The 7,995-nt window shown below is 30.7% G+C and overlaps 1 protein-coding gene across 2 annotated transcripts in view; it reads right to left on the bottom strand.

Annotated features, from left to right (window-relative positions):
* The window catches only part of LOC108688039 (pleckstrin homology domain-containing family G member 5-like), a 110,918-nt gene that overhangs the window by 83,501 nt on the left and 19,422 nt on the right, over positions 1-7,995 (bottom strand). The gene's annotated exons all lie outside the window — the stretch shown is intronic.

The following is a 7,995-nucleotide window of genomic DNA, read 5'->3' as shown; positions in this document are numbered from 1 at the left end:
ATATATATTTACAATTAATGTTATTATATGGAATCATAAATTCTTCATCCTAAAATTTCACAATTTTTTCCTGATTTATGAACATAAAATTTCTTAATTTTCTCTAACTTTTAATAATATAAAAAAATTTTTGATATTTTTGTCCTGATTTGTCAAATATTTTATTGAGAAATCAATAATGTAAATTATTATTGCTGACACTGCTTGCATTTTTATTTGTTAAGTCGGTAATAATTCAAAATTATGTATGATGTATGTTTATTATATTTCTTTAAAATTAAGAATTTTTATTTTCCGCAAAATTTTGCAAAATTTTCTGATTTCTCTAATCTTTTCCAATTCTCTGATTTCCTGATTTCCAGATTTGTGACAATTCTGTTATATTCTTTGTTCTGTCAAAGAGCGTATGGTTTCCATCAATATCATTAAATTAGCAGACAAGAACTATTAGCAATTTTGCAATACAGATTAAATCTTTCTCGAATTACATGAAATCTTGCTCCAAATGTAGATAAAATTTATTGGAAATTTTGCAATACAGTACAGACAAAATCTTTCTCGCGTTATGTGAAAAAAACTTGCTTTGAATCAATGTCCTCCAACTTGTATTACTTTTGGCCTCATCCCAATAACCTTTTTCCCAATATTTCAAAAATAAAGTGCTTCCTCTACAGTTTCAATTGCAATCCACTTTTACACGTAACTCACGATATGACAAAACATTTATCGCACGAAGCAAGACTTTTCCTAGAGAATATTTCATTTATTTTGTAGAGGGCAATTAAAACGCGCGATTGTGGAACAATGCGTGTTCATTCAAATATCATTAAAAAAGAATAGCTTTATAATATATGTAGCCTAAAAAATTAATAAATTCATCGATGTCTATCTCTTTCATAGAAAAATCTCATGTATTATTCCTTTCATCCCATTTTTCCGCTTTCCGCATTACAGTAAAAACACGAGGCAAAGTAAAATCGTTTGTCGAAGGAATTATCGGAGGATACTGCGTTTTGTAAAATGTAATGCTACACCGTGTCATGTAACATTACAGTTCTGGCGCGTTTCTCTTACTATCTCAATTTTACATCAAAGCACCGGTGGCTTTGGTTAACATCGACCAGTATCGCTCTTATCCGTCTACGGTTCGTATAATCCATTCTCGTTACCATGGTGGTACGCTAGGAACATATACGCGTTGTAATCCTTTGTCTGTGCTTGACAAGTACGATAATACGACAGTAAAGCTGATAGGGCTTCAACCGCAATTTTTGCAAAAGAAATCAAAAGCAAGCTCAATCGGGATAATTATCTGAATGTTAAAATAAATGAGATACTGATATTTTTTAATAATACAATCCTTAAATACTTTTTCAATAATTAATTTCGCGAATGAATATAACATTATTAATGCAAAACATTTCATTCTGAATATATAGAAAGAACTTTTCGTTCACATTTACCATTTGTTCATTGAAAGAAATATTTGCTACAAAATTATTATGTAAAAAAGTTGCGTTCTCATAAAATTCCTCAGATTTTTGATCATTTTAAATCTTGTATTCAAATTTCAAAACAAATCATAATACAATAATATAAAGATAGATAGAAGATATTGTTTTCCTAAATTTTAGTTCTAAAGTGTTATCTTCCTTTGCAATTTCTTTATCAATTTAACGAGTACGAAAAGCAATAAAATCATGCGATTTTGGATCGAATATATTTAATCAGATTATATATGTTGTATATATATTTTTATCCTCTTATGTCTCAATAAATCGTGTTCGATACACTTGCTCAACTGGAGCGATTTTGCGGGAGGAAATACATATTCGCTTTTATTGCGTATTGGCAAGTATTGTAAATACATGCCCTGGCAAAGCGCAAAACACAATTATGTTCTACCACGCTTGAATGGCAACTTGATTCGAGTGACCGGCTGCATGTAATCTCTCTTTGCGTGTTAAAGTTTGCATAAAGAGATGAACGTGAAAACGTCAAAACAGAAGTGGTGGAAAGTTACGCAAAAGTTTTACTTTGTCTATGTATTTGTTGATTATTCAACAGTAAAAATAATATCTATGAATGCTTTTAAAATGCATCGATCTAGTCTTACAGTTAAATCAATATTCAAAGAATAACAATGCATAAACAAATTGATATAAATATTTTTCACATAGAAAAAAATAGAAGATATAGAAACAGAAAAAAAAAACTGCTATTCTTACCGACATTGCTTTTTATTCCGAGTTATCTACATACAGTTCTCGCGTGAATATCGCTTGCTGCATTAAATTGTTAAGCTTAACAAAATAAAGGAAAATATTTTTCGAACCTGGGATGCGTTTAAAAATTAAAATAATCATACGCTAGGTATTCCAGATAATAAGTTACGATGCTATTGTAACTTATCACAGAAGTCTCTCGAGTCTCTATAAAGTCAGATTGAATGTGAAACTCGTCACCCAATGCAAAATTTCTTTATGATCGAACGAAAGAGAGGAGCCATTTCCCTAAGGAAAGTTCGTGCTCATGCCAATAATCATAAATTTTACATTGCTCCTTCGCACAGTGGCCTAGATTAATAAAGATTTTATAAAAGAAGAATATTCTAAATTCTCTGAAGTCCTCAAGATTTTATTATTCGTTTTTTATTCGATTATTTGAATATTTCATATTGCTGTAAATCTTTTAAAATATTATAAGCTGCTATACGATAGATATTATTAATTCGGTTTGTGATGCAGAAAATTTTACGTCTTTTAAGATGATGCGTTTATTGGACGTCATTATTTATATTTAAAAATAGAACATCTTATTTATGTTTTAGATAAAATGTCTTTTATTCATGATATTACTAAAATGCAATACTTTTGTGTTAAATTAGATGTTTGTGCAACATTATAAAAAAATATTTCTAATTATTGAATAAAAAGTTAAAAAAGTAAATTTAACAAAAAATTAGTTAAATATAAATATTAAAAATAAACAATAAATTTTAAATAATAAACAATTACAAAACAGATTATAGGAACGTATATGTAATAACACAACAATAGAAATCAAACAATAGAACTCAATGCCTTAAACGATCTAGCTGGATTTTAAATGTTTGTATGTTCTATGTGTATGATTTTGAATATATGTGTAGTATATAAATTCACACAGAATCATACAAGCGTTTAAGATCCATCAAATAATAAAATAATCATATATGTAAAATATATCATATTTGTAAAAATAACTAAAATTAAAATTTCATGTTTTTTGGAAAATAATTTTTTTGTATATCACAATTCAAGTGTTAACTCAATGAAAGTATATATATATAATATTTATTGTAGTAGTCTTTGTAGTCAATGTACACATTTACTAAAATTAACACTTTAATTGTAACATATACATAAACATAAATATGTCTTTCATCAAATTTATTCTTTCTTTTATTTGTGCGTTCATCGAGAAATCCTGCACTGCATAACTTTCAAGATATTTCTGCGTGGGTTCGCCCACGCTTGCAATTCGATCCCGGAGCAAGCATCTTCGAATGATAACGACCGAGCGAAAAATGATCACGAAAGAAAGCTCACGGTGACCACGAATCGAGCATCTGTTACTTATCGAAATTATATAATTGTGACAATAATGTTGCAAATGTCTGTATCGCGTGTAACAATAACGGGTAAAATATACAGTTGCCTCTATAAAATGTACTAGAATTTCTGTCATTCTCACTTATCTTTGGATTTGTCTTAAATTAAAAGCATATTAAAATAAAGCTCGTTTAATAAATGCAGAAATACAAGAGCGTCTATAATATTTTAACTATATAGTATCAGCTAAAATTTAATAAAATTTAATAAAAAAATGAGTCAAAAAACGAATATTAGCTAATATCAATAAAAGAATTGTGTCATTAATAGACTCTGAAACTAACTACACAAAAAAAAAACAAAATAACAATTATTTGATTTTTAATAATTTATACAGCGTAATTACTATATTTTGCTGTAATTTTATAAATAATTTTTTAAAGAATAAGTGAATTCAAATAAATTTTTATACGAATATTAGAATTTTAATCGTATATGTAATAAATTTGATTTAATTCATAATGCTACTTCTTCAAATTTGCCAATAAGTACAAATTGCGATTTTACATGAGAATCAAAGCAAACAAAACATTAAATAACTCAACTTTCAGCTGATACTGTACAGCTAAAACATTAGACGCTTTTGTATTTCTACATTTATTAAGCAAGCTTTATTTTAATATGCTTTTAAGACAATTCCAAAGGTATCTCAAAGTGAGAGAGAGAGAAATTCTAATACAATCTTATTAATAAGAGAATTGTGCTCAAATTTTTTACACAGATACTCAAACGTAAAACAATCTATAATATTTTTCAACACTTTAAATTGTGACCTCTTTAAACTTATAAAATGTGATTACAACTTTTTAATATCTAAAATTTTTTTTCTAATTAAATAAAATGTTTTATTTTACAATCGTTTTAAATATTATCATCCATATCTGTAATTATATAAATATCAAAATTCGTTGAGATTAAAAAATAATTGCTTTCTCATAAAGAATGTACGTCGCGCGAAGAGAGAAATCTCTTGACATATTACGTCTCGTTACTAGATAATGCCATCTGCCTCCGACGACAGGGAGAGATTTCAGTGAACCAAATAGATGTGATTTTGCGAATACTGCATAATATAAATGAATCCTAGCAAAAAGACGCGTATTGTAAACATTCTCTTTAAACGATTGTCTCCATCACTAACTTTTCGCTTTTTCAACGTTGACAGCAAGTGCGGGAGATAGAGCAATAATTGTCAATTCAGAATGAGTTGAGAAAGCCGGCGTTGTAACATCATTTAACTAAGTCACCGAGCACAAGCACAACGGTTATGACTTAGCATTATGCAAGCACATTTCAGCGAACGTTTATGACCACACGGTTAGGATCTCCTAAACGATCAGTTATAAAAGGAATTTGTACACGCAAGTTATATATTTTTGTTCATTTGCAGCGTATTCACAAATTGTGCTTTCAATAATTTTGATCACAATATGTTCAACACAGCTTTGTAACTATTGTAAAATTCTTTAATATGACTGGTCCTTACTGGAGTTTCTCACTGGATATAAATATATAAACCAATCATATTAAAGAATCTTGAACGCAACCAATAATAGCGACAGCGTAATCGGAAAGGTGAGGAAAGAAAAAGAGAAGAATGAAAGTTATACTCTAATTCTTTACCGATGATCATGATCGAACGGTAGGAAATACGTCTTTGCTGTAAGTCGCTCGCGTGATCGACGAAAAAAAAGATGAACGAAACCGTTAGCGAGATAAGACATTAAGAATGCTTACTGCACGAATTTATGCCGCTATTAGAAGGGATTAGAAGATACGACGAAGTCACGGATAAGACGATAAATCCTTCTTTCTTTCCTGTACCGCCCACGGTGATTCGGTTTAACGTTAACGACCGACCGAGGAAACCGACCACGGTACGAGTCTGATCGATCGCGTTCAGTGGTATCGGTCGCGTCGCGATCGGACGCGCAAGTGGTCGTGGTCGACGCAAAGGCCATTACCGACACGCAGTGGTTACGGTCGATGCGCGATCTGCCGCGAGGAATTGACGTAAGAGCTAAAGTGACCTTTCTTCGCGGCGTTCCGCTCATTGACGTATTATTTGAGCCTTCGATCGTCATTTCCTCTTTTGACCGATCATTTTTCTTTTGCTTTATTCCGTCGCCAAGAAGAATTTCTATTTCGATTTAAATTACGTGATGAAATATCTCATTTCGCGGAACAGAAGTGCAGAATGCTCATAATAAATTGAAATTTTTTATAATCTTTAATTTAATATTCTATATCTTCAAAGAGAATAGTATTTTTTTTAAAGTAAATCATTTATCTAAGTCAGAGTTTTTTTCCGGTGTACTGCAAAGGGTTTCCATGTGTGCCGCGAAGAGAAGGTAAAAAGAAGTGAAAAAATTTAGGAATAAGTAAAAAGCGAATATAACGTGAAGTAAAAAATATTTTGAAAAAAATATTTTGGGAAAATATTTTCAGAAATATTTTTGTACTATAATTCTTTTGTACTATAATTCTAAATGATATGTTAGTGTTTACATAAGAAACCTATACTATAGCGCTGAACATATATATTCAGTAATGTACCTCAATAAATTTGGCTCGTTATTTAATATATCGTAAATTGGAAAAGGTAGAAAAACGCTAATCTAGATATTTATCATCTTTAGAGGGAGCTTTTTGAATTTTCACTCCGAGCTAAGATAACAAATTTCATCATCAGAGGACCGCAATAATCCGAGCGAATGCATGGCGTCGGAATGCTAACACCGAAAAGGAAAAGCCAGATGATGAATAGCGAAGTTACTAAGCCAATAAAAATCATAGGAGGAGAGGTACTCGGTTACAGCGCCTGGGAATAGAAAACATTTTCGGATGACACTTCTATTACAAGAGCGCGAGGAATCCGTCCCTCCGGACACTCTAGGGGGCAAGAGAGTAAAAGAGGAAAGGGAAAGACCGGAATGACATGAAGAAACGAGAGATGGCAGATGGAAATTCTCGAGAGAGGCGTAGTAGTGAATTTGAGAGCACTGAAAACTTTAAGGGACGCTACAGTCGAGAATCTGTAAATCTTTGCATTCCTTTGAGGAAAGATATTAACAAGGGGAGGCTCAAAAGTGGCCTTACTGATTTCAATAAAACTTGACAAAATTCTAAAGTATTCTCCCTTGAATATAATTGCCCCTCTATCTTTTTTAGGCGTAGATGATTAACCTTTTCCGAGATATTTCAACATTAAATTTAGTAGCGACATTTCTTTTAGAGTTTATTAGAACGTTTATATTTGAGTATTAATACCGTAATAGTGGAAACTACTCTCCAAAGCTTCAATTTATCTTAAAATCTGTTAAAATGCTCTCTGAATCTTTTGGAGTAAAAATTGAGCCATTCTTGAAAAAAAAAGTCGTGAAAATTTCTCATTTTTGTTCAAGAAAAAAATATTTTTATTTTTTTTTCAAGATTCAATTTTCAATCTTTCGGAGTGAAATTTCACTCCAAAAAAGATTTAGAGAGTAATAATTCGTTGTCATTAAAATCGATAAAGGGAAATTTTGAGAAATATGTAATATGTAATATGAAATTACGAAATATATAATATGAAATATTCTAAATATAAAATATTCAACAGTAATAGTAAATTGTAAGAATCGCAAACAAACGATGTGGATAACAATAAATGCTAGATAAAGTATGAAAATAATTTTATACAAAATAATGTTGAACTCACTGCTCACTGATTGTTAGAAAATGTGTTTTTTGTAGCATTGCTCATCATACTTAAGATTTCTACATAATTAACGATTCGACAAAATTATTTTCAGATCGGTATCTAGCTAAATTTTTAGATACTTCAGCAAATCATTCTTTTCGTGTAGGTGAACGTCACTGCGTGGGAATTGCCGCTACTTTCTCATGCTACGGTTTTTATTCTTATTTCATCTCTTTTACCGAAGTCTTTCTTGCTTCCTCTCGCTATAGCTGGCAATAAATCTCGTGGTACTCGTCTATTGCTCTGAGTCCAAAGCTGTGAAATCTTCGCTTTATCTCCCGGACACCAACTCAATCATACACTTTTACATCTCGTCCGGATTCGCAGGCAGACTCGAATTTTGCATAAATGTAAAAAGACACGAAATCACAGGAAGTGACCTTTATTTATGAGATCATCAATTAACCTTTGTAATGTCGATCAAAGGATCACTGTGATAATGGACCACGACAGTGGACGCGATGACAGTTTAATTAAGATAAATATTATTTTCAATTAGAAGAACAATGTTTTCGCATCAAATTCGAAGTCAGTTTTGGTAATTAAAAAATTTGATCTGTTTGAATTAAATGATTAAATAATAATAATAATAATAATAAG

The sequence above is a fragment of the Atta colombica genome, unplaced genomic scaffold (assembly GCF_001594045.1).
Source record: "Atta colombica isolate Treedump-2 unplaced genomic scaffold, Acol1.0 scaffold224, whole genome shotgun sequence".
Taxonomy (NCBI): Eukaryota; Metazoa; Arthropoda; class Insecta; order Hymenoptera; family Formicidae; genus Atta; species Atta colombica.
The sequence above is the reverse complement of the archived record's forward strand: the minus strand, read 5'-3'. Positions and strand labels throughout refer to the sequence as shown.